The sequence below is a fragment of the Pinus tabuliformis genome, chromosome 7 (assembly GCF_031772625.1).
Source record: "Pinus tabuliformis cultivar Carrire ecotype Pingquan chromosome 7, CPIR1, whole genome shotgun sequence".
Classification (NCBI taxonomy): Eukaryota; Viridiplantae; Streptophyta; class Pinopsida; order Pinales; family Pinaceae; genus Pinus; species Pinus tabuliformis.
This window is the reverse complement of record NC_142293.1, coordinates 1,321,243,859-1,321,271,427: the sequence shown is the minus strand read 5'-3', so window position 1 is coordinate 1,321,271,427 and position 27,569 is coordinate 1,321,243,859.

Here is a 27,569-nt window from a genome sequence, read left to right as displayed (position 1 = left end):
GACTCTGAAAAAATTGCGTGAACACACTTTTCTCCTCAAAATGCAGGCTCTTTTAAAAATTTTGACAAAACTTTGACCTAGGGGGACCCTACCCAATAGGCCCCCAACACAAAGATGTGGCTCATCTCGAGTCACTCAGCTGGTACATTGTGAATCTTTGCTTTGAGGCCAATATATGCATCCTTTAAAGATTGAAGTGTCTCTGTGCACTGTGTGGCGACCTATCGTACTTCTTCTACCAACTTCTCTATCGTCGGCCCAATTATCGTTAGATCGATGGTTCTTTACATTTGCCTTATGATGTTTAGCTTTCTCTCCACTAACTGTGAGAGATGAATGGCTTCATCAGCTCATGTTTGTGTCCATGCTTAAATGATCTGGTCCTTTCGTCGTAGCTCATCAATCTATCCCCGAAAAAATTTCCCTCATGGAGACGGGCAAACCGTTGTGTAGGTGCTAGGGTATGCATCATCACTTTGATTTCATCAAACTTTTGCTACTTGTCACGAACCTCTTCCTAGATCTTCTATACATGTGCATCCTCCTGTGACGAGGCTCATATTTTCATAGTGTTTTTGAAGACCTAGCTACAATCCTTGATTGTAGTAGCTATACTTTCCATAACAACCTTGATATCTGCTTCACACTTCTTGCGAACCTCTAGTGGAGTTGCCAAAGGTAGCCTCATCTACAACTTGCGATCTAAATTTCCAGCTTGAATTTGACTTTATCGCTTTGATTCTTTTACTGTTGCCACAAGCTTCTAAAGCTTCTCTTCGGGTTCTATCTTTGTCAGGATTTGGAGCTCTGGTAGCTCGCTGCAAGCTTTGGTGATGGCGTCTTCCAGCTACTTTTGCGCAACTGCCTCATCACAATCCTTGATGGCATGATTCTTATCCTCCAACATATGTCAGTTTTCATCTTTAACTTCTTTAATGACCAGCATAGCACATTGCTCCTATATCTTTAGTTCATCAGTGAATCCCTTATCTAACTTGTACAAGGTTTGAATGGGGATCATCGTAAGATTGATACTCAGATTCTTTTAGTGTTGTGCGTGTTCCTGGTCTTCAGTAGTCTCAAAATGTAGAGCACCACCTGGTAAGGCACAACCCAGAGCTAGAATGTGATTAATGTTGTTTGTGGGCTGCCTGCAACTGTGATTGATGGTACTGCGCTCACTTGAACCATGCTCCCCTGAGCCACGCTCGCATGAACCATGCTCGCCTGAACCTGCAGCTTCTTGAGGCCCTGTTGGACCTCTATCAATAAAAAATTATATTGGTATTCAATGTTCCCCCATATGTCCTCCGTCACAACTCAGACTCTGTCTCCAATCTTATCAATGTCCCCCTCAATTAGGACCATTAATTCTGTGCCAGCAGATTTTTCCAATTTTTTCTTCTGCTGCGCACCTCTAGCACTTGATTTCCACCTTTTAACTATGAACAGGGAATATACCTCCTCAATGTTAACAAAAGGATCTTCACCATACTAATCGCCACCTTCGGTGGCCTATTCCTCTTGCTCATATTCGCGCTCTGTCTCTGTTGTAGTGTCCTTCTCTAGCTCGATTGTGAGTTTCTCAATCACCTTTTTTTTTCCCTTCTTGGTTGGCTTCTTCTCAGTCCGCATACCTGAGGTGCCTGCTTATTCTGTCTCTGCTCCTTCCGTGGGTGGATTTAGCCAATCACTTGGCTAGTTGCTCACCACTTGCGCGATGTCATCATTAGTGACCAAGAATGGCAGCTTGTACCATACCTCCTCCAGGTCCTTCTTGGCACGGATGTGTACATGGTGAAATTCCACCTTGAAGTCTGCAATCGCTATGTATTGTCCAAATAAAATCAGTGTCAGCCTCGGCTTTTGGCTGATCAAGGTGCATAAATCTATTTTAAACAAGACCCAAAAAAATTTGTTCTCTGTAACATGGGTCAACTCCTTCAAAACCCACTACGAGGCATACCTCGTAGCCTCGCAGACGTCAGGGTCCATAGTGGGGAACTATGATTCCTCTAGAATTATCCATGTTTTCAATGCTATCAATAGAAATAACCACACGTAGTGGAATTTATTTCCCTCTTCTTGTGCCTCCTGACAGTCATCCAAAAATTATTGGCACAAATATCTTGTCCAGTTAAACTGGATGTCGTTGATGCATTACGCAACCAATGATATGATCGAGGTGGGTACCTTATCCGCCTGACACTTCCTCATAACTTTCCTGGCCAAAATGTTCATGGAAAAGCACACAGCCAGATCATTAATAGAGCTGATGACAAATCCCTGAGACTTCCTGATCAGATCATAATTTGTCTTCATCGTCTCGGCCAACTTTGTTTCCTGATATTTTCCAACAAATGTGTCAGTGGGGTTTGATCCTTAGTAGGGAAGTGCAATTATTCTTCTAATCAACATATCAATAGGGATTTTCATCCCCAGCCATAGACATCCATCATGCACCAATGCCAACAGTTGGCACACACATATTGTGTTGATATTGTTGTGCCTGAAGTGTGGAATATATAACATATTCAACAGGCTAGATTATTGAATTCCTGCTAGCCACGACATCGGTTCAACCCATTTTACTCCAACTTCTTCATAGTAAACCAATCTCAAGTACTTGTTGGGCTCAAACTAGGGATACTTTCTCTGATATTTAAGATCCTGGTCCTCTATGTGCAGTTGTGGCACCTTTGCCAACAACTCTCCCTCAATCAGCACCTCATCCAGTAATCATGGAAAATTTTAAGAACCCCCCCCAAATTTACATGTATAATAAATGGGCAAATCTCCATGGTATATAGGAATAATGGAAGGCAATTTTATCAATAATATGATATGTATATATAATTTTTCGGCGAATCTCTCACCAGGCATGGCGAATATTTTAGTCAATTATAAAATCTTGTGTTTATTGAATACACAAATGAAATCATTGCATTTCTTTAGAATATCTTTTGAAATCAAAATTACTGAAATTACATATCGATAACCTAGTGGGTGTAGGATAAAATTCATCCGTGCCATTCATAGAAAGCATGAGAAAAAACTTAATACTATATATAAAACCAAGAAAAATTCAAATTCATCACTTATAGGGACCTTGTAACCACCCTGCCAATACACAAGTATGTTCCTGTTTGCAATTAGAAAAATTACCCAAATTACAATCTGTTTACTCCAACATATTTTGGAAAGTTATAGAAGGATGACTAGTGCAATCAATCCATTCCTTTTAGCACTGGATTTGTTTCTGTTTAAAACATAAGTATACAAATATACTTGTCCAATGTCTATGCTTTAACCATTCACCTTAATATGTTTTTACAATATAATTTCCTAAGTCTATTTAATATCTTCATTATCATAAAAACCAACCTATATCCATCTTAACTCCACATTTACCACTCTTAGGGGGATGAAATCTATTTATCCCTCTGAGCACTTGGTAGACCCAGAATTAAGATGGATCTAGGATGATAGAATTTCCCCTTTAAATAGTCTATGCTCACATGAATACCATGGTATTACCACGGGTCAATACCATGGGTTATCATAAACCTGGAGCTTAAAAATTACTATTAGTAATTTATAAAAATTAATAAAATTAATAGTTGATTTTTATTTTAACCAAGCTAAAATGTTTAACATACATTAAATTACAACATCCATTTTTACTCTTGATCGGATCAAATATTTTTTCACTCTATGCTAGTTTGCATATCACGATATTTGATACCTCTCGGGGGTTAGTAGATCCAGAGTAAAGATGGATCTATGCTGGTTTAATTCCCCCATTTAAATAGGCTACATTCCAGGTGAATACCATGGGTCAATACCATGTGCCATTTTTATTTTTATTAATTCTAATATTAGGGTTAATAATGTTTTTTTGCATGGTATTAATAACAATCTAGTCCATGGTATTTGTCCCATAGTATTTTGCCCATAGGTTTCACCTAAATATAACGCATTTTTTGAGTGTTCATAAATATAAGGTGACTTATGGAGTAAATATAAAAAAATGTTTTATTTGTTTACCATACCTCTCGTTTATTTATATTTTTATTAATTTACCATAGCTCTTTTACAAATATGGTATTTGGCCCATAGGATTCACTTAAATAAAACCTCTTTCTTGGCCTTCATAAATAGAACGAGGGTTATGGACTAAATATAAAAAGAGGTTTTATTTATTTACCATGCGTCTAGTTTATTTATATTTATATTTATATTTATTTACCATACCTTTTGAGTAAGTATAAAAAGACGTTTTATTTATTTACCATACCTCCACTTTACTTATATTTTTATTTGTTTACACCCTTGCATGTATATAAGGTGACTTATGGAGTAAATATAAAAAATGTTTTATTTATTTACCATACCTCTCATTTATTTATATTTTTATTAATTTACCGTACCTCTTTTATAAATATGGTATTTGGGCCTTTGGCCCATAGGAATCACTTAAATAAAACCTATTCTTGAAAATGGGCAAATGGAAGGTGGTCACTCCCAATTTCAAGGGCTAAATTTACCTTTTTTACCCTTTCCCTTAAAATAAGGTGGGCTTTTTGAGGTGATTTGTAAAAATTTACTATGATACAAAATATTCGCCCACTAAAAATTTAAAACCCCTTAATTTTGCCAAAGGGCGAACATTCGCCCCTAAAATTTTCTATGCCAGTAATAGTGGTGTAAAGACTTTGAATTTGATAGCATTTAGGTACCTAGTAACCTTTGAGGTTGGCTTTTGTGGCAGAATATAAGGTGGAAACTTGGAGATTGGTTCCACATATTCTGCATTGATATCTTCTACTCCGCCAGCCACTTCTTCCACATCTGAATATTGGGGCTCCATTGACTTCTTCTGCTTGTCCAATCTCTCCTTAGTTCTCTTCCCTTTATTAATTTTTCTTGGTGATTGTCGAAATGGAGGCTTCCTTTTTTGTGTTGTTGCACCAATAGTTTGCTTCCTTGGGGACCTCAGCCCAGTGACATGCGCTGGTGGTGTAGCAGTCATGATGATCCTAACCCTCATCTAAGAAATTCTTGTTCAATCTCCTCCCAATTCATGCAATAGAATTCTTGTCTCACACTTAGGAGAAAATTCATTAGTCGAAATATTAGTGAGCAAAGTTTTCAAATGTGGAGTGGGTTTCCATATTTATAACCTTTTTGAATTTCAAACTCCATGATCTCTTTCATATCCATCTCATAAATGTGAATTTGGTGGCATATTTTCCCAGATATACCCATTAACTGTGTCCCCCCCGCTCCTTTTAATGACAGTTTCCCTGTCAAATCAATTGTAGCAACCCTAATAGTCATATTCTAGATGCAATATGTCAAACCCTTCCCTGTAGCATTGTTACTCCTTCTTCGTCGCAAATTCCTCCATCTGCGCCATCCTCTTGAATACCGCGTAGCACTTCCTCCTTGATGAAGTCATTCTTTGGCAGAGTAGTTTAAAGTCTCATGCTTCCTTCCAACCGCCTGTAGCACTAAGAATTTTCTCCGTTCATATAGTCATTGTGTAGTCCTAGGGATAGAATTTTCGCAAGATAAACTACACCACCATCTAAGATATCCCTAACAATGTATGGTCCTGACTAATGCATTTTGAATTTTCACGGGAACCTTGTGAACTTACTATCATACAACATAACCAAGTCTCCATTATTGAAATTTTTCTAATTAATATGTTGGTTGTGCCAGGCCTTTTCCCTGGCTTTCTGCACTTGTTGGTGAAATCGAGCAATAAAGTGATCTTCCTTGAATGTGAGTAGTTATTCCAATCTCTCCTCCACAATTTCGTTGTCTGCCATGTCCATGACTGCAGTGATTCTAAGAGTCGACACTATGTATTCCATAGGCATTATGGCTTCCTGTCCATAAACCAGTAGACTAAATGGAGTTTGTCCCATCAACTTCTTCCAGGTAGTCCTATATGCCCATAAAACTGTTGGTATGCACACATCCAAATTGTTTCTGTTGACGTTGCATACTTCAGTAAGAGCGTTCTCCAAAATTTTGTTGAAAGCCTCAACTGTGTCATTCACCTGAGGATGATAAGGCGTTCTCTTCTGATGACGTACTTGAAATTCCTTCGCCAATACTTCAATAGTGTTGTGTAGGAAATGTGATCCTCAATCACTCATGAAGATCTTTGGACACCCAAATCGCGACGAGATATATTCAAAGATGAATTGTGTAGCATTGCCTACAATGCAATCATTTATGGTTTGTGCTTCATCTGACCTAGTCAGATAATCCGTTGTAGTGATAATGTATCGCACACTAGTCTTATTTCTCGGTGGATTGATTGGCCCAACAAATTCAATCACCCACTTATCAAAATCCTACAAGGTGACTTGTGGATTCAACAACAATTCATCCATTTTCAATAGTCTTCTAGTCCTCTGGTAGACATCGCAAGCACTGCAATATTCTTTAGAATCCTTGTGCACAGTGGGCCACCATAGCCCCGCTCTTAAAATCTTCTGCATGGTGGATTTTCCTGCATAGTGTCCTCCCATGACACCACCATGTTCTTTTGCCAAAATACTACGTCTTTCGTGCTTAGGGACATATCTACACAATATCTTGTTGGGGCCCATTTTATACAAATGTCTAGAAATCAGATAAAATTCGCAGCTCTATCTATGAGTTCTTTCTTCTGTTGATTCGTATACTTAATAGGGGCTACTCCAGTAGACAAAAAGTAAATGATATCGACAAAAAGATCATAAACAACCCATACTGCAAAGAGCTATGCATCGGGCAATCCTTCTTCAATGTTCATTGGTTCTTCATCAGTCTCAATTCTGGAGAGATGCTTCAGGCCAGTGTTCAGTCATCCTGGTTGGCTATTACTTCAAAATCATACTCTTGGAACAACAATATTCATCTGTAGATCTTCCCGGCCGGCCCACTGCACAAGCTTGTTCACCAAGTACTTCAACACAAAATGGTCTGTAAACATCTTGAAGTGCACGCCTAATAAGTAATTCCTGAATTTCTACAATCATACATCATAGCCAATACCTCCTGTTTTGTTGTGGAATAATTCCTTTCTACCTTAGATAATTTTTGACTCACAAATGCGATGGGGTGATCAATATCCCCTTCTCCTGGACACATCAAGACAACACCCAAAGCTATGCACAATGCATCCACAGGAACGTGGAACTCCTTTTTCCAATTTGGAAACATCAGGATCGATGCAGTGACCATTTTTTCCTTTAATATGTCGAGGCTCTTTTGACATTCATCGTCCCAACAAAAGATGACATATTTCTTTAGTAGTTTTTCCATCGACGCAGTGATCTGCGCGTAGGCCTTTATGAACTTACAATAATAACCAGTATGCCCTAGAGTCACGCGTATCTATTTCATGTTCTTCAAAGGATCCAGATTGATACTAAGAACAATTTTTGCAGGGTCCACCATTAGCCCCTACTTGCAAACAACATGTCCCAGTAATATTCCATATGATACACACAAAATACACCTTTTCAGGTTCAATGAGTTTTGATACCTCCTGCAGGTATCCAACATCAAGCATAGGATCAAAACATGCTTCTTTAAAAGTCCAAAGACTGTCGAGTCACCAAAGTAAACCTCCATAAATTTGTGAATGAATTATTTAAATGCTGCGATGACAACTCTGGAGAATATCACAGGTGCATTCTTCAACCCAAACTACATGATTGTATATTGAAATGGTCTCCATTCAGTAGCAAAAGTGGTCTTACTCCTATCTTATGGCACAATCTTAATTTGATGGTACCCTAAAAACCATCTGTAAAGGAGTAGGCCTCATGTCCTCCCACATTATCCAAAACTTAATCAGTGAACGGTGTTGGGAATGGGTCATGTACACATGCGTCATTCAATTTCTTAAATCGACAAATCCTTGTGTCACCCTTAGTCTTTTTCTCTTGTAGTACTATCGGCCTTACCCATTCGGATTCATCCACAAGTTTAATTATTCCATCTGTGACCATATTTTCAAGCTCCTCCTTCACCTTCTCTTTGTATTTTGGGTTTAGCTTATATGGTATTTTTTTACGAGTTTCACATCTGGCTTCAAAGTGATCTTAATTACACCCAAATCACCTACAATTCCTTTTAACTTAGTGAACTTCATCAGAAAAAGCTCTTGGTACTCATGCAATATTTTGATGACCTTACCTACTGTATCCTCATTTGATTAATCTCTGATGCATGTGAATTTGGGCTCCGCCTCTGAGCCTATATTGACTTGCTTCATCTTAACAGGTTGTGTTATGTCAGGTATCTCAACTTTTGGTCCTGTAACCTCACGTTGTCCTTCTAATTTAGGGATGTTAATGTTGCACGAATCTTCCTTGCTCTCTTCCACGGTCATATTATAGCATTCTAGTGCGTTCTGCAACTATGCATTCTAATCAGGTTGTACCCAAGTCATTGGCTCATTTGGTGTCCGAAAAATTCCTGCTCTGATTTCTTGAAGGGCATAATTGATACACTGAAAACCATATTCAAAGCTAAAGATCAATATGAAGCTTTCCTTCAGATCGTACCAGTCAGTGGTTCCATGGCACAACTCCATTTGAAGATACCAATTCATCGGTATCACATCCAAAGTGTGGAAAAATATGTGTACCCATTCTGGTTGAGGTTCTTTGCCCCAAGCCGTAGTCCAATGAGAAAATTGTTATTGGGGATCATCCTTACCATTAGACTTCTCTATGAGCCTTGTGTTTGCATGACCGAACCTGAGCTTCATCAATCGACGATACTCCTTCCAATATCCTATATTGTCTTTATGCGTGCCCCACCATCACATAGGTGTAGACCTCAAAGCTATATCCAAGGCTTGGAATCACTGTTCTTCTGGTACATCCCTTTAAAACTCATTAAGAAATAATATGACATCACCTATCCCATCATAGTAAGGTAAATTACATGCCTTTGTTGAGATGCAGCGAAGAGATTTTGTAAGTATGTTACAACACAGAATAGAAATTTCATGCAACCGATTCTGCCAGTTCTCCAATTCCTCAACAAAGTCTGAGACACACGATCTATCATTTTCCCAGTTTATTCTCCCATCTATAGTGGGGTTGATTCAATCCTCATCTCACATAGTTAACTTATAGATATTTTCAATATCTTCATCGCCATATTCGTCACAGACAAGTTCTATATATTGCTCTCCTTCAGAGGGGTCCATAGGAACAATGACCCTGGTACCATTCTTCTCGAATACCATACTTCTTATTTTCAAGTTGATTATAACATCCATATAAAAATCCCAATTGAGTCCAAGTAAAGCCAGATACAAATTGTTGTCGTCCATAATATCAGTGACTTCAAAATCTGCCACCACGCTTACTCCTTCAATGTCCACAACAACGCCATGCAATCGATCCATTAGGATGATTTTCTGCTGATTGGCCATGGGCTACTGAATCAGTGACCATTGTAGCTTTGGTTGGTCCATTCGGCCCCTAGTTTGCTTCGGTAATACATTTGCATATGATCCTAAGCCAAGAATTACTTGATCCATTTCGAATTCACCAATTTGCACAGCTAATCCCATCTCTCGACCGATTCTTTTCTTATTTCTCTTTACCTTGTTTACTGCGCTTTGTCCAGGCCGTGGCTTCTCTTTGCCAGTGTAGTTGTCAATTAATTCTTGTAATCCTTCCACTAATTTTTGATCCCTTAACAGCTTCATACATGTCTACAGAAAGGACTTCAGAAGGGTCGGGTCAAGGTTCTCTATCATAGTAACCACTTCAGGATTATTCTTTTGTGGTACTAGTTGCATCCGTGTCTTCGATGTCAAAGCTCCTAGGTCCATGTAACTCTTATTTTCTTCCATGAAGGATTCTTTCTCCCTCTGCATATTGAAATCGATATTATTTTCTCTAGCCTTCCTTCCCCATGTATCTACCATATGTTTTTTCCCTCTGTTTTATCTTCTCCTGTAGCTGTGCCACTTCGTGTCACTATGTTAACACTTGGATCATCTTCACGCGGTTCAACCCTCATCATTTGCAAGTTTTACATAGGCTTCTAATTCTTCTTTTCATACATTTTAGCCATCAAAACAGGACAATCCTCTATTACATGGTTTAACTACCTACAATACTTATAGGAAGGGTTAGTGGGGTTCTGACAATCCTGCGCAAAATGTCCAGATTCACCACATTTATAACATATAATTTGGTCCCGACCTCATCTAGCACCCCTCCTCGACCACATCCTTGGCCTTAAAATCCACCACAGGTTGCACATGAACCATGATCTTCCTGCGCGCGACCTTCAACTTTCATTTTGTACACCACAATTTGTTCTATCATCAAATCATAGCTACTTCAATTTCTTTTTTCATTTCATACTAATCGACAGAAGTTACAGAATAACTGCTTTAGCGACTGCACATACTTCTGTAACAAATAACAATGGTCAGTAGGGTGCTGGCCTGCGACTCGGAAATTACTACACTAGACACACAATTTGGTATTTGGTCCAGCACTAGGTTCCAGATTTAGAGGATTAGGACTTCCAGTAGCCAAACAATCATGATAGACAAGACACTATTCCTTATAGTGACCTTCCACTTCACACTTTAGGCACCAAACGTCTGAGCGCATATCGGCCCAAACTTCTTTTCCATTCTTCAAATCTTATATCTCCATATGTAAGCTCACTAACCCAGTCTATATCTGCTAGAATCCTACGTGAGTATCCTGTACTGGTCATGCTTCTAGCTTCATCCAATTTCTAATGCCTTAGCTTGTGATGCAGTCTTTTGCTACGATAACGATAATATGAGATGTGGTAATAACACATCTATATACCATTCTTTGTGCTGCTCATTAGAGATATGAAAGTTGACTTGTCCCAACAAACATTTTAATCTGTGATATAATTCCCAGGCAGTCTCGTTGACTGCTTGCTTAATCTCTTTTATCTCCGTAATGCACTGCGACTAAAACTTTGGTTTCTTAAAATTTGTGTTTAGTGCTTTATTTGTCTCATCCAGCTAAGTGGCTAGGTTTGTTGTACTACACTTAATATACCATGACAATGCTTTCTCCTACAACACTGTGACAAGATGATCTTTATTCATATCTTCATCATTAATTTTTTGCATTTTCCATACAACTTCTATGACAAACTAAAATTGCTCGAGATCCTCCGATCCCTGACCCTTAAAAACAAGCATCTTTACTGCGTTAGACATATTAAATGGGGGAGGTGGAGGTGGAGGTGGAGGTGTATGAGGTGGAGGTGGAGTGGTCAGATGGGGAATCCGATAAGTGCCTTGACTATCTGACTGTGACGCACCTCTAGGCATGCTAGGGTTGCTTATTTCTTCTTCGCTTTCTGATTCACCCAATAACGGACTATAAATAGTTTCAACAGAATTATTGTGATCTATTCTGAATCTCTTTCTGCTCCATGTAGATCTAGTCTTGATTCCTTTAAACATCAATCAACTTGCATGCGCAGTACGCCATTCTCACATAACAACATCTTAATCCAAAGATTTAATGAATTCAAATACTTACCTCGCAGACCCTTGAAAAGTTATGCTCAGCTTCACTGTAGGATACCGATGTGTCAATCACGAATTTAGTAATAAATCCTCCGATAACACTATCGATCCAGTAATCAACAACTCTTGTGATCTTATTTTCAATCTCCTTGAGTCGCTTAATCAACTCTGGGGTCCATGTAGTAATCTCATCGCATTTCCAACAGGTCTTACTTTCAGCTATTTTTGAAAGCCACTCGTGCAGCTCGTTACCAAATGATGCGAAAAGGATATCATGTTGTTATGTAAAGATATACCTCTGCAACCACCTTTCTGTTGAAAGGTGTGAATTTCTATTCTCTTGTGCTGCAAATTCACGCACCTTCCAATTGACCCAACCTTGAATCTATTTTCTAGTCGGATGCCACATCACATATCCCTCAGATAGATCCTGGTCTTGGAAACATAACCATTTGTTGGCTTGAGGGGCTCACACCCAGGTTCAGGGTTAGCTGTGCTAACTAACAAAACCCTTTATCACCGGCCCTTTCAGAAACGATCTACTAGTGCATATAGCAGTCTCACCCGAGGCGATATTAGGGGATGTTGGAACTAGGTTTCCACATTGAGAAGGATATGGAGTGTGGATCTAGACTTAGTCTGACTCACCTACAAATCTATTACTGTGTTACACAATCTACTTAATATTATACCAAATCTAATCTATTCATACAAAAAGACTACTTCGTATATCTAAAACTCTATCTACTGTGCATAAATCAATGGATCTTAACTATAGTTAACTGTAGCAACATTCGTATATTAATTTAGATCTTATCCTTCACTACGCAACACAAAAGTAAACAATAATTGAATAAAGTAAAGTACAAAATGTAATTACACATATCTTCCTTCATAATCTTCTTTATTATCTTTAGATCTTCACTATTACAATCCTTCTTACCTTGCGCACATCAAATATTTATTTTTATAATATTTTCCAATTAATTAATTAACTTCTAAATTATTAACTCTTCAAAAATTATTAAAAATGATTAAAAATTAAAAAAACTTATTAATTACAATAAAAACTTTAAAATGTTGATTATTAATTATTATTAAACAACTGACCTTCATCTCATCCTTAAATCAACTCACCTCATAACTATTTAAACCTCTCATTTAGCTCTTCTACTATCAACATTCAGAAATAGTCCTGATGATGGATCCCTGTTGGGATTTGAAACGTTGACAAAATATGGTTATTACTGTGGGTTCTCAGGAAACTAACTCAAAAAATAATAGACATCAAAGTAAATTGAAAAGCAATGTACCAAGAAATAATTGAGTCGTGAACTATGCACATTCTTTCAAAACCAAGTCTCATGCCTTCTTTCGCCAAGTCTTCTGTTGGCACAGTTTTATACTTTTTTTCTTGCAAGTTTTATACCCAATAATAAATCATAGATTTAATATACAAGTTTTTTTTTTGTTCCACAATTAATTTTTGATATGCCAATATATACTCACAACCCATATTTAACCCAATGCAAATCAATTCTTCTGATAGTTCTTCTTTGTATGTTAGCACCTATTTGAAGATTTTCAAGGATGGTTGCAGTAAAACAACTTAAAATATACAAAAATGAAATATTAAGTTGTTATAAGGAAATATTAACAATTACTCACAAACTTTGTTATCAACCATTTTCTTCCTTGTCGTCCTGTTTTATGTGTTGAATGAGCTCCATTTTGTTTTCTTTTCTGCAATAAAATACTTGGAAATTAATATTTAATGATAAATTATTTGTTTATATGTACCTAATATAAAAATTCAATGATTACATACATTTAAAGCACATTGTTGTTGAGATGGCTCCTCTTTTGATGCAATTATGTCCATTTTTTTTGACCATCTCCTTGTACACTTTTTTGGACTTTCATACTAGGATGTTTCATATATCATCTCATTGATCCTTTGGGATTTTCGCAATCTTCCTGAAAAATAATAAACTATTTTTATATTAATTGAATCTAGGCTTTTGTGATCCATATTATGAAATTTAAGAAAAATTTCGGTAAAAATCACATCATCAGGGTTTTTATATTGATATATGAAAACTAAATATAACAAAATTGATATTAATAAATGAATGTTTTGTATAATATATACATATAATTCTAGAAAAGCATTTTAATTAGGAATATTAATTTTTGAATGATTCATTTTTCTTGTTGTATGTTTTTACTATTTCAAGCCTGACAGGTCTCGTTAACCATTGTTGTGGAAACACTTCCTATAGTTTAAATATAACTTGGTTCTTGGAATCATTGGATTGATTTCTGTATTGTAAGTGGAAAGTAAGTCTATAAATTCATTCCACTATATCCCTCATAGTTTTGTAAAAAAAAATTCCCCCATTCATTAACCTCCACCACTCCACATGAGCTAAGGACCAATTGATCATCACTTACATGTTCTATAATTTTTATTTTCTTAGAAGGGCATTCTTTTCCTTTGTTGTTGGTCCTTGTAGAACATTAAACATATGTGAATTAATATATTGTTTGAAACATGTTATCTAATATTTTTAAGTATATTATTAATTAAATTTTAAAAAACTCATAATGAATAATATTTTTTCATTCAGATGATTCATCCTTTTGCAAATTTTCCATCAGGGTTTACGCTCTTCTTCACTTAGATCATAAATAAATTTATCGATCTTCCTCATTTTGTGGCTTTGCCTCACACACACTAACCAATACTATTAGTTAAACTTACATATAGTTCAAAAATATTAATTTTGTAAAGAGTTTACAAATAGATTGTTTTTTTTCTTTTTTGGATGTGCTATCATTGTGCCGATCAATATTTTTGTTACTTGACAAACATTTTTTTATTATCAATATACAACTTGTACCATTCAAAACAGAAGCCATTAAATATATTTTATAAATATATCACATAATTTTCAACCAAAGAGAGGTATGGTGACCGATGCGCTTATGTAGATAAACACACCATTGTGTTTAATTTAGTAAATGCACGTGTTTAATTATTGACCACCACAACATTTTTTTTAAATAACTTTAAATTATGACGGTGCAATATGTAACGATTAAAGCACCACCATCACATTAAAAACCGAATACATAAAAATTTAAACACAAGTTTTTTTCGATTTAACAGTGTTATTTATTAGATGTGTATCGGTGCGCTATATTACATAGGTCACACCGATAAATAGAAATTGTTTAAAAAAAAATAGAGATGGTTGACAGGGTTTGAATCTCATTCAATAAGTGGCCCCTCTGCTTTACATGTCAAATGTCTTATGTATAGTAACACAAAGTCATTAAATTTAAAATGCCTAAAATGAAAAGCCCTAATTGTGAAGTGGTAGAGGGAGTTAAACCCTAAGGTGAAATTTTAAAGTCACATAAGCAAGAAGAAGCAAGAGTTTAAGGTAAGTATTGGTTTTTTTTGTTTTTTTCTCCTGAATTTTAATTAAATCTAAGTAGGAACAAAGATTGTAAATTTTTTTTTTAGTAAAATCAATAGTAAAATTTTTACTATACAGGGTTTCTATTTTTTTTTGGTCAATTTTAATTAAATCTAATAGAAATTGTAAAAAGAATTATTAATAAAATCAACATCAAAATTTAAAATTTTTACTATGGAAGGTTTTGAGTGAATCACCATACCTTTCAAATTCTAATCTTCTGATTAGTTTTGTTGTTTCAAAGTATTATGCTACTCCACAGTACTCCCATTATGTCTCTTTTGCAAATCTCTCCCTTGAAATTTTGGGAAAAATAATGAAATAGTGAGTAAATTCTAACTATTTACAAGACTTTATGAAATTATATTTTGAAAAACCACTTATGGCTCATTTTTCAATTTGAACAAAAATAAAGTTGCGTTTTGTTTTTTTGTTTTTTAGAACATCGATGTGTTTCTTAGTAAAAGGAACCGATGTGTTTACTAGTAATATGCACCTATTAATATAACTTATCAGTTCACTAAAGTTTTTAACGCACCGATATGATAGAATTCCTTTTATTATTTTTGAAGTCCTAAAAATTTGTGCATTTATTATTTTAATGCATTGGTGCAGTTATTATGTAAACACCTCGGTGTGATTATTATTTAAACACATTGATGTAAATAGTTTTACAAGAGCACCAATATGCTTTAAAAGTTATCTAAATTTCTATTTTAAGATAAAATGGCATATTCATGTCTCAAATTATCCTTTAGGATGCATCCACATGAGCTACAATAGTTCATAGTATATATTTTCCACTTAAAGTCACCTTAGTCTTAAAAAATGGTTTGAAAACTATATTGAAATTCAGATTGTGATATGGTTCTTGAAATTAATTTTACTATGCGTAGAAAAATTTATCGCTGATTTTTCTTAAATGCAAGAAGAAAATCTCATAAAATGGCTAATTCTTCAAATTCCAACTCATTCCATATTTCTCAAAGTCCTTCACAGATTTCTCCCTTTCCATCTACAGTAAGTTCAAATTTTATTTATATTTTGATTATCTAATTGAATTCATTTATTTTATTCATGTCAATTTGAATAAAAATATATCCAACTTTACAAGATCCTGATTTAAAATCAAGTTCAGATGCATAAATTATTCCACCCGTTCAAAAACATCAGAAGATCTTACCATGAGCAACATATCACAAACAATTGGTAGATGAAAATGGACAACTACTTTACCCAACCAATTGTAACATGCCATATTCCAGCCACAATCTTGGGTCAGTGATGGTAATAATTGTTTGGTATAATGTAATTTCAATGAACCAATTGAATTGTGCTTATTATTATCATTGATGTACTAAGTTAAATATTTTTTGAAATTAGGATTCTAGTGATGATGAGTGACCCACCTAACATCTTTTGATGCACCCAACTACAATGTGAAATCGAGAGAAGGTTGCATTAAGCGAAAAAATCAAAAAGTAAGCATACCAAGAATGGTTGAATCAACCACTTATTCAATTCCCACTGCATCCGTATTCACCAATTAGGAATGACTACAACAATAATAGTTCCTCATCACAAGTTAGCAATGGAGGCAATCAAATAGAGGTTAGTATGGATGATTACTTATGGGATACGACTGCCATGGAGACAATGTTGTTAGATTCATTCCAGAAGGATAAGCTAGGGGATGATTCACATATCATTGATACCTTTTTTGAAATCCTGAAATCTGATTCCACCACCCCTCTCTTTGGACCCAATGGCCAGTCAAATGAAATTCTGCCTAGTTGGGGACAATGATGTTACTGTACAACATGAAAGAAAATTTTGGCATGTTGAAGTATGTTTCTGGAAATATTGAAGTAATTGACCATTATCAAGTCCCTTATATTTTGAGAAATCTTGTCACACAATCAACATTAAAAATGATCTATGTTATAAACATCAAATATGGACATTGTACACTTATATTTCCCACCAAATACAAGTTGTTCAAAGATAAGGTTCTTCCAAGTAATAATGTCTTGCTCAGTAACTGCAAAGAGGTAAAGAAGTTGTTGAAAATGTTGGGTGTTGAGTACATATAATATCATGCATGTTTGAATGATTGTATTCTATATAGAGGAGAATATGCAAACAAAGATATATGTCTGAAATGTGGGCATGACAGGTACCATAAAAAAAGAGGGTAAATCACATGGTCCTCCTCATAAGATATTGAGGCACATGCCTATAATCCCAAGGATTCAAAGGCTCTTTCGTTGCAAAGAATTAACTATATTGTAGGGATGACATGCTTCACACAGAAGTGAGTTGGGAGTTATGTGAATCCTAATAGATTTAATAGCCATGAAGCATATAGAAGATACAAGGCCCGAAAAATTTAAGAATGAAGTACGAAGTTTGCGACTCAACATAGACATGGATGGCGTCAACCCATATTGCCTTCAAAACACCAACTATTCTATTTGGCCTGTAGTAGTGATCAATAACAATATCCCCCCATGGTTGTCCGCAAAGAACGAACATCTTATGTTGGCTCTCATAATCCTTGATAGAAGACAAGTTAAGAATATGGATGTATACTTACAACCATTGGTAGATGAATTAAAGGAATTAGGGTAAGGGATACATGTATACAATGTATCAAGACCCATCACAACATAGAGGAGTTTTATGTTGTGTTGGCATTATGAATTAAGTGTTGTCCTTGATGGAAACCTAATTAATGAGTTATCCTTGATGACAGATGAATGGAAACCTACTTGATGAGTTGTCTCTTGATGGAAACCTACTTGTTGAAGATGTAAACAGAATGTGATAGAGTGTTTTGGTAAAGGCATAGTAGTTCAGAGGCAGAGGTATGATAAAGTTGAAAGTTCAATAAGTATACATGGGTTCTGTTAAGAAAAGTTGCGTACACAGGCGAGTTTGAAGAATCAAAGGTGCATATAGTTTCTGCACCATGGTATTCTAAATATCAAGGGTCCTTACCATGGTATTTCCCTATGGTATTGAGCCCAGTAATGGATGTTTTGATCCCGTCTAAGAAAACCACCGGCTGGAGTATGGTTTTGACTTGTGGTATTGAAAAAGGCTAAGCTATACAAGGTGATGAAGATCAGATGGTCAAATACAGTGCATAGTGTGAAAGTCATGGAAATATTAGGAATAGTTAGATTTGAAGAAAATATGCTTGTTATGGGCTATTGATGCTTTCCTTGATCTAAACTAAGTAAGCAGCCAAGATTTTGATGATGGATCAGATCCAATAGATTTGAGATGACAATTATGATTATGGGATTATTTGATTTGTGTTGATGGCATCTTAACGCATGATTTATCTGTGTATGTTGAGATCTTGGGCATGTCTGAAGTTCTCTGTTGTAGCGAAGATTTGAATCTGAGTTTGTAGATCTATATGTGGGTTTTATAGCATGCAAGGCATGTACATGCGCGGATGTGTTTCTGGTAAGTCACATACACATGGGTTTGGTTCCTAAAAGTGCGTATGCACGCATATATGATTTGAGGAAAGCACGTACATAAAGTAGGGTTCTGATAAAAAAGAATGTCTGATCAGTTAATTAGTTTTTTTATGTGTTTCTATTCTCTGTCAATGAAGTCTTATTAACGATCTGTGCTTAAACAATGGTGGTCTGATTGTGAATTGATTAATTGAAGAATGTTGGAAGTTACTGACTGATTGAGATTGAAGATCAGAGAAAGTTTTGATTGTTTCATAATGTTGCGGTAGATCTGAGTATGATTCAATGTTTGTTTCAAAATGGCAATTGTTCAGTTTTAAGAGGTTTAAGATGTGTACGTGGGTATGATTCATGAAGAGCACGTAAAAACGTGGGTTTGCTATTTTAAAGTAGCATATCCATTTTGATAGATGGTTGATCAAGGTTTACATTAACAATATCTGGTTTTTGTGATGTGCAGTATGATGTATGATATTCTGGTTACAGTGATTTGATTGATTGGTTGAGTTTTGATTGAGTTTCAGTTGATTGAGTTTTAGTGATTAGATGATTCACTTTGTCATAGTTTTATGATTGAGTTACAATGTTGAGTCACAATTTGATGATTGATATTGAGCTTAAATATTGGTAGTGGGTCCAGTCTAAAAATTTGATGAAACTTGGCCTACAAGTTATGATGTGTTGTAGCAGGTGGATCTAGTATGAAAATTTATGAAACATGGTCCTTGGAGTTGAGGGAGTTGGAGCTTCCTTCTAGTGGTAGTTGGTAAATCATATCAAGGGGTTAAATATCTCTTCCAGTAGTAGTTGGAGAATGAGTGAAGGTTGTATCCTTTTACAAGTTGGTGCCTACATACTGGTACAAGTTTAGGCTAATACAAGAGGCTGGGGGTTGGAGCTCCCTTCCAGTAGGAGCTAGAGAATGAGTGAAGGTTGTAGCCTTCTACAGGTGGGTGTTTGCGTACTTGATCTAATTAAGAATAATAGTTTGTTGTGCTAAGATCCTCCTCATATTAGAAACAAAATGCTTTTCATGATCTTAAGGATTCATGAGTTTTGCAAGTGTAAAATGAGTTTTCTTTTCTTTTTAAAGAGAAATTTTAACATAAATGATAGATTGAACAACAACATAAAAATGTGTAGAACATCACCAAAAAAAATCACAATAGGAACATGATGAAGGAGTTCACCCCTTCTGGGCTAGGTCTCCTTGGTCCAGATCTAATGGCTTGGGCCTTTCTATTATGCTTAAATGTGTAGAAACATGTGTTTAAAATTCTCAAATGCTTCTGAAACCTACTCCAATGAGTCTATAATGTCAAAAAATGGCTACCTAGCCTCTTTCTGCATCCAAGTTGGTTGAAAACTAGAGAAGTTATGACCTCTCCTAGTTTTCCCACTATTTGCTCTACATTTTCCCCAAAATCTGACATCATCCTATAATTTCACCCGCCAAGCACTCTAACGAAGTGATATTTTCACCGAAAACTGAGAGAAATTGTCAGATCATTAAAACATCCTCTAACGCTTAAGTTCTAAAAAATATGGCCACTTGGGGGGTGGCACGTGCCCGGGGACTAAGGCCAATGACCCACCCCTAATGGCCGGGCCCCCCACTCCACTTCATGCATTCTCATTCACATGACAGGTCTATGGGCAATCATTGTTAGTGGTAAACATTGGCGGTGACCATTGATGGTCACATTAATGGTGCACAAGTGTTCACATGGGGGGTGGCTAAGTCCGCCCGCCCCCCACACCATGCGACATTAAAGTTTAACAAGAACTCGCCACCATTATATGCTAAGTAACAAAGCACAGGTAAATGGTAAAGTTGTTGGTTTATGTGTTGGGAGGTAAGTGGTTTGACACCCGCTACCTCTAGCTGGTCTATAACCAATTTTTGGTGGCCTCCCGGGCTACCACATGGCGGCCTCCGATTGGGCCACTTGTTAGCTCATGGTTTGCCACTGTAAAAACCAATAAAAACACCCCATTTCAAACCAATACCAAAGTGCCACTTGGCATGATTTGATTTGTTGAGAAAACACTGACCAGTCAACTGCCACATAACCTACCCAGTTCGTGCCATGTCAGCAGTACAGACTGCTGACTGGGCTGTCCATTTTTTTTTTTTAATTTCTTGTTTGAAAAAGTGAATAGAGCGCGTTTTTGGGAGCATACAGTGTCAATTTCGTGTGAAACGAGTTGCACACGATTTAGGATGATGAGAAATATGCATTTGTTCAAGTTTCACACCATTCTGACGACTTTTAGTTTTTAGCTTAACTTTGAGCATGAGTTTGTACTTGCCTTGGCTCTTTTCAAGATGTTCTTGAACTTTTTGGTGTACGCTTGATTTGCTCAATGAACTTTCTTTCTTTTTCTATGTCTCTATGACCATGAATAGCAACAACTTTGCCAAAAGTCAAATCCAAAGGAGATTTAGGCAAGTATCCCAAACATGCCTCAAATGGTGATGTTTGAGTTGAAGAATGCTTGGCCCAATTGTAAGCATGTTGATATAGTGAAAATGTTCATCCCACAACTTAGGATGCTTGCTGAAATACCTACGAAGAAGATGTATCACTGTTCTATTCACCACCTCTGTTTGACCATCTATTTGTGGATGAAAACATGTACTCTTTTTCAATTTGGTGTCCATGAATCCCCACAAGCTTGATAAAAAATTCCCAACAAAGCAAGAATCTCGATCACTAATAATGAATGTGGGAAATCCAAAATAAACCCATACATTCTGAAAGAATAACAGAGCAATTTGTTCAGATGTCACTTTCTTTTTACATGGCATCAAAATAAACATTTTGCTAAACCTATCCACAACTATATACAAATAGTAATGACCTCTTTTTGACAATGGAAGGCCTACTATAAAATCCATAGAAACACTCTCCCATGGTCGTGAAGGAACCGAAAGTGGTGTGTACAATCCTAACTTCCTATTGCTAGGCTTAATGACTGCACATAATGAACATCATTTAATAAAACGTGACACGCTTTCAAGCATATGAGGCCAATAACAATACCTTAGTAGATGTGCAACTGTCTTACTTACATTGAAATGACTAGCAATAAGAGAAGTATGTGCCTCTCTTATGATATTAACTCTTTCTCCTTACGGAATACAAAGCTTTCCAAGATGGCACAACAAGTTATCATGCAAATAATAATCCAATTCCTCTACATGGTTACTGTTAGGTTCGTATACCAATAGGAGTCATAATTTTGAATGGATAAGGTTAATCCTTGTAATATGTACATACCTTTGTTTTCTGCAAATGTTTTCCATATTTAAAAATCAAAAAATGAAAAGAGGGTATGTCCTAAAAGAAAAATAAAAGGACAAAAAGAATAAGAAAAGGTCCAAAAAAGTGAAAAATATGAACCCCAAAAACAAAAGACCATGAAAGTGTGCAAGTCAAAATGCCACTACTATTTACTTTTATGCATAATAATGATTGTGTGTAGTTTTTTATTCATGCCACAATCCATGGTAATCAAACTATTTAATCTTGATTATGTCATGCTTTAAATTTCATGTTGATGTTAGAGAATAAAATCCTACCAAACAGTTTAATCTTGGCAGATCATAGTTAGGTAGAGAAACTAAAAGGAGCTCATAAGCTTAATCTGAACCCTTGGATGATATAAGGCTAGAATTAGATATTTTCGTGCCTTAAAAGAAAATGGACAAGGGTTTGCTAGCCTAAATGCACCCAAATAAAATGAAGAAAAAATGGTAGAATAAGTAGATGGGTAAGTAGAAGAAAGGTTGTAGAAGTATGATGATTGATTAGACAAAAACAAATTTATCATTTTGTAACATGTATTTCAAATGTGAATGGGCAATTAAGCATGCATAAGGTTTACAAAGTCAATTAATTAACTCCCCCCATTCATTTCACCCCTTTACTTTACTAATTTTTCATAAATAAATTCTAAGTGCTTAAATCCTGTAAGTCAAATAGGCTCAGAGAATTTCTCTGACTTCTAGAGGGACTAGACCCTCGGCTTAATGACTTAAGGACAACAAGTACTAGATTCCCCCTCATCAAAAATTCATCTCCCTTCATTCCCCCTCATTTCCCTAATAAAACCCCTTTTCCTAAGGTTAAAACATTATTTGCCTAGGGAAAGTAATCATCCCCATGTAAAACCCCTTTTTCCAAAAAACACACAAAAACACTTTAGCCTAAGTTATAATGCATATAGGCGAAAAGCAAACAAATCACAGAAAATACAGTATGCTTAATGCAATTCATTTCCGACGTTTTCATATTAACTTCTAACATTTATATATTAATTCTCATTAATACCCTTTCCCGTATGTATATATTAAGTCCCTTACATTAATATCCCTAGACCTAGTTTTAACTATAAAACTACGAATTTCACCCAAACCGTGACAAAGTTCATTAGCTGATTGATTTGCGACTACGTTAAGTAAAACTCCACAAATCACCCCCCCCCACCCAAGTTCATCATTAACCCATGCTTAATCACCATACTGCCGCAATTAAGTCATCCCCCCCCTCACATTACCTTCTGTGCCCTTTTCACAGCACGATCACTGTCCGATTTGAAGGCCCACATCCAACGCTCATAAGCCATTTCGAGTGGGATCATCCGCCGAACGATACCCACCCGAAAAAGTGGTTTTCCACCTAGCCCCTGACGCTATGTGTCATTCAATGAATGGAATCGGGTGACCCCTCCCAAATACCACCAAGCCCACAAAAGCAGTGTGAAATAAACCGTTGACTGCCATCTTACTAAATGACAAAACCATCTACTATTCACTTTGCACCAAAATTCAAAAAATCAAACATTTACCCGTTTAAACATGAAAACCCCAGTTTTGTTCATATTCGCCTATTTGTGCAGTAAAACCTTGTGTAACCCTTCTGCGCCACCTAAAGTCATAATTTTGAATGGCTAAGGTTAAACCTTGTAATATGTACATACCTTTTCTTTCTGCAAATTTTTTTCCATATTGAAAAATCAAAAAAATGAAAATAGGGTATGTCCTAAAAGAAAAATAATAGGAAAAAAAGAATAAGAAAAGGTCCAAAAAAGTGAAAAATATGAACCACAAAAACAAAAGACCATGAAAGTGTGCAAGTCAAAATTCCACTACTATTTACTTTTATGTATAATAATGATTGTGTGCAGTTTGTTATTCATGCCACAATCCATGGCAATCAAACTATTTAATCTTGATTATGTCATGCTTTAAATTTCATGTTGATAGTTAGAGAATAAAATTCGACCAAACAGTTTAATCTTCGCAGATCATAGTTAGGTAGAGAAAATAAAAGGAGCTCATAAGCTTAATCCGAGCCCTTGATGATATAAGGTTAGAATTAGATAGTTTCTTGCTTTAAAAGAAAATGGATAAGGGTTTGCTAGCCTAAATACACCCAAATGAAATGAAGAAAAAATGGTAGGATAAGTAGATGGGTAAGTAGAATAAAGGTTGCAGAAGTATGATGATTGATTAGACAAAAACACATTTATCATCTTTCAACATATATTTCAAATGTGAATGGGCAATTAAGCATGCATAAGGTTTACAAAGTCAATTAATTAACTTCCCCCATTCATTTCACCCCTTTACTAATTTCCCATAAATAAATTCAAAGTACTTAAATCCTTTAAGTCAAATAGGCTCAGAGCATTTCTCTGACTTCTGGAGGGACTGGACCCTCGGCTTAATGACTTAAGGACAACAAGTACTAGATTCCCCCTCATCAAAAATTCATCTCCCTTCATTCCCCCTCATTTCCCTAATAAAACCCCTTTTCCTAAGGTTAAAACACTATTTGCCTAGAGAAAGTAATCACTCCCATGTAAAACCCCCTTTTCCCAAAAACCCACAAAAACACTTTAGCCTAAGTTATAATGGATATATGTGAAAAGCAAACAAATCATAGAAAATACATTATGCTTAGCACAATTGATTGCTGCTGTTTTCATATTAACTTCTAACTTTTATATATTAATTCCCATTAATACCCTTTTCCGTATGTATATATTAAATCCCTTATGTTAATATCCCTAGACCTAGTTTTAACTATAAAACTATGAATTTCACCCAAACCCTTACAAATTTCATTAACTAATCGACTCACGATTGCGTTAAGTAAAAGTCCTCAAATCACCCCCACCACCTAAGTTTGTCCTTAACCCATGCTTAATCACCATACTGTCGCAGTTAACACATCCCCCCCCATTACCCTCCGTACTCATTCACAGCATGATCACCGTCCGATCTAAAGGCCCACATCCAACAATCATAAGCCATTTCGAGTGGGATCATCCGCCAAACGATACCCACCCGAAAAAGTGGTTTTCTACCTGGCCCTCAATGCTACATGTCATTCAATGAATAGAATCGGGCGACCCCTCCCGAATACCACCAAGCCCATAAAAGGGGTACGAAATAAACCACTTACTTCCCTCTCGCTAAATGAAAATACTATCTACTGTTCACTTTGTGCCAAAATTCAAAAAATCAAACGTTTACCCATTTAAACACGAAAAACCCAGTTTTGCTCGTTTTCGCCTGTTTGTGCAGTAAAACCCCGTGTAACCCTTTTGTGCCACCTAAAGCCTCTTCTAACCAATTCAAGCATGGTTTACCTCCCGAAAGCATTTTGGACTCACTCCATAGACCTATAAATCTCAATAAAGCCATTAACGACCCTCCTTGTCAACCCAACGTTTTCCTAACAGTTTGTTTTATTTTATAGGCGATCAAAAGACCACAGCCTTGGATAAACAATTTTAATACTAGTTATAAGACCTGTTTACTCCAAGATTTTTATCAAACCTATTCAAACAGAGATGGAAAATAAAACATACAGTTAAAAGACAAGCAAAGGAAACATGAAATTAAATGATTTGCTATTGAAATAGATAGTAAAAACCTAAAATATATAGTCAAAGTAAAAGGACATAGTAAAGAATAGTCAAAGTGTATAAGGGTTAAAGAGTATCAGATTGAAGACCAAGTGAATTAAAGCAGCTAGCATGAAGACAAACGGCAGGGAGGATAGTTACAAAGCATACAGATTCATGTCAAAGTGAAGACAGATGAAAAAATGGAGCGGTAAAAGTAAACATGGAGGAAGTAAGGGTTAAAAAGAGATGAAAACACTTTCACCAGCAACAATGAAGTTTATCCAAAGTAAAAGTGAAAAACAGTTAAAAGAAATTTAAGGTTAAAAGATGAAATTAGAGCAGAAATGGTACATTCTTCAGAAATTTCCTGTTTAAGTCATAGTTTTTTAGAAACTAGTTCGGCCAATCCAAGATGAATTTTGAAAAACTGGAGGAGGTTCGTGTTTCTAAACGGTGAATCTACAAAAATCTATCTCACATCTTACACAGGTATTACCAAAATTTAGATAAGTGCATGTCTTGACAGCCTATTTTTCAGACTATGCAAAGTCCTGTTTTTGACATCTTTTTCAGAGAATAGTGTCAACAGATGGAGCTAAATTTTGGGAAAATGAGAGAGGTTTATCTCAGAAACATACTTATATACAATTACCTCTTTCACTTTTTACATATCTATCTCTGATTGAGATATACAAAGGTATCAATGGACCCTAAGTTTGCAAAATTGCTGGGGCAGAATGCACAAAGAAAGGATGTATTTAGTGACTTGGATGCCTCATCATCAATTAAGAGTTGCTATCAAATCAAAATTTCTCTTATTTGTCACCATAAATCCATAAATATAGTGCCAAATAGATTCATTAATTTTGAGTGTCCTTTATTTAAGTTTTATTAATGTAAAACAATTTGAGATATTTGTAAAACCAATCTTGATATTTTTTCAAGATATTTTAGTTTAGAATTTGTATAAATACTTCTTCATTTGAAGTATTTTGTGTGGCTTCCAAGACATTTCTATAGAATTTTTCTCTCAAATCAAAGTTCTATTGTATCAATGCCTGGATTGGCTTGCTAGATCAAGGAATAAAGATCAGATATTTTATAGGATTCTTGTGTAAAGCGAAATACAAATAAGTATTCTCTCATGTTTACTGTTGTTTTTTCTTATGTGTCTTCATAATCTTGTTTGTTTCTCTAAATATAAATGTATCACAAGGAATGATATTTCATAAATTGCTTGAATGCACTCTGTCTTGACTATTTTACATTCTGAATGTTTTCTCCTAAACTATCATAGCTAGGGAATTCTTAACTGCTCCTTAGCTTCTGTAGTTTCTCCTCTGGTCTATAACAAAGGATTCTTAATTTCGCTTTGTTCATTCACCCTCTGTTCTTCATTCTGATCCCAGTCTAAGGATTCTTAAGTGCTCTTTCACCCTGGTTAGAATCACTTCACCCATTAGACCTAAATATTTGCCTTTTGCTTTACTGGTCTGCCCTGTGAACATTCCCTTTAATGATCTGGTCTAGTTATGCTATCCATTTATTGACTCCATAGCCCAATGGCTTGAAGACCTAGCTCTATCCATCTGCTCCAAGAATTCTACCACCCAACCTTCAATTTGAAATCAAAACCCCATGAACACTAAGAAATAGCCTAAAATCCCATAAAAACACAACTAAGTTATAAAGAGAGAGCCCTCTCTGGACTTGGGTTGCCTAGAACCTAAGCCTAAAAGATTGGTTTGTGGTTACCTTGGTATTTTCCTTCTTCTGATAACTTCTAGGGAAAAATTCTAAGCGATAACATCGTGGCAACTCCATTAGGGAGAACTAACATTTTCCTCAGAAATATTTTACAGGTTCACATCTGGTCTATGATGGTGGATAGTGATCAGACACACAAAGGTTAAAATCATCCACCTGGCGACTCCAAATCAATTTCACAATCAAGACTCCACTGGAGGAATGAACCTGAAAGAAAAATATGAAAATATCAGGCTTTTAACTTGGATTGTTATCCAAGACATTATGTTCTTTCTCATTGATAAATTTTTTCAATGTATATTGTATTTTAGAGAAGATTTTAGATTAATTTTT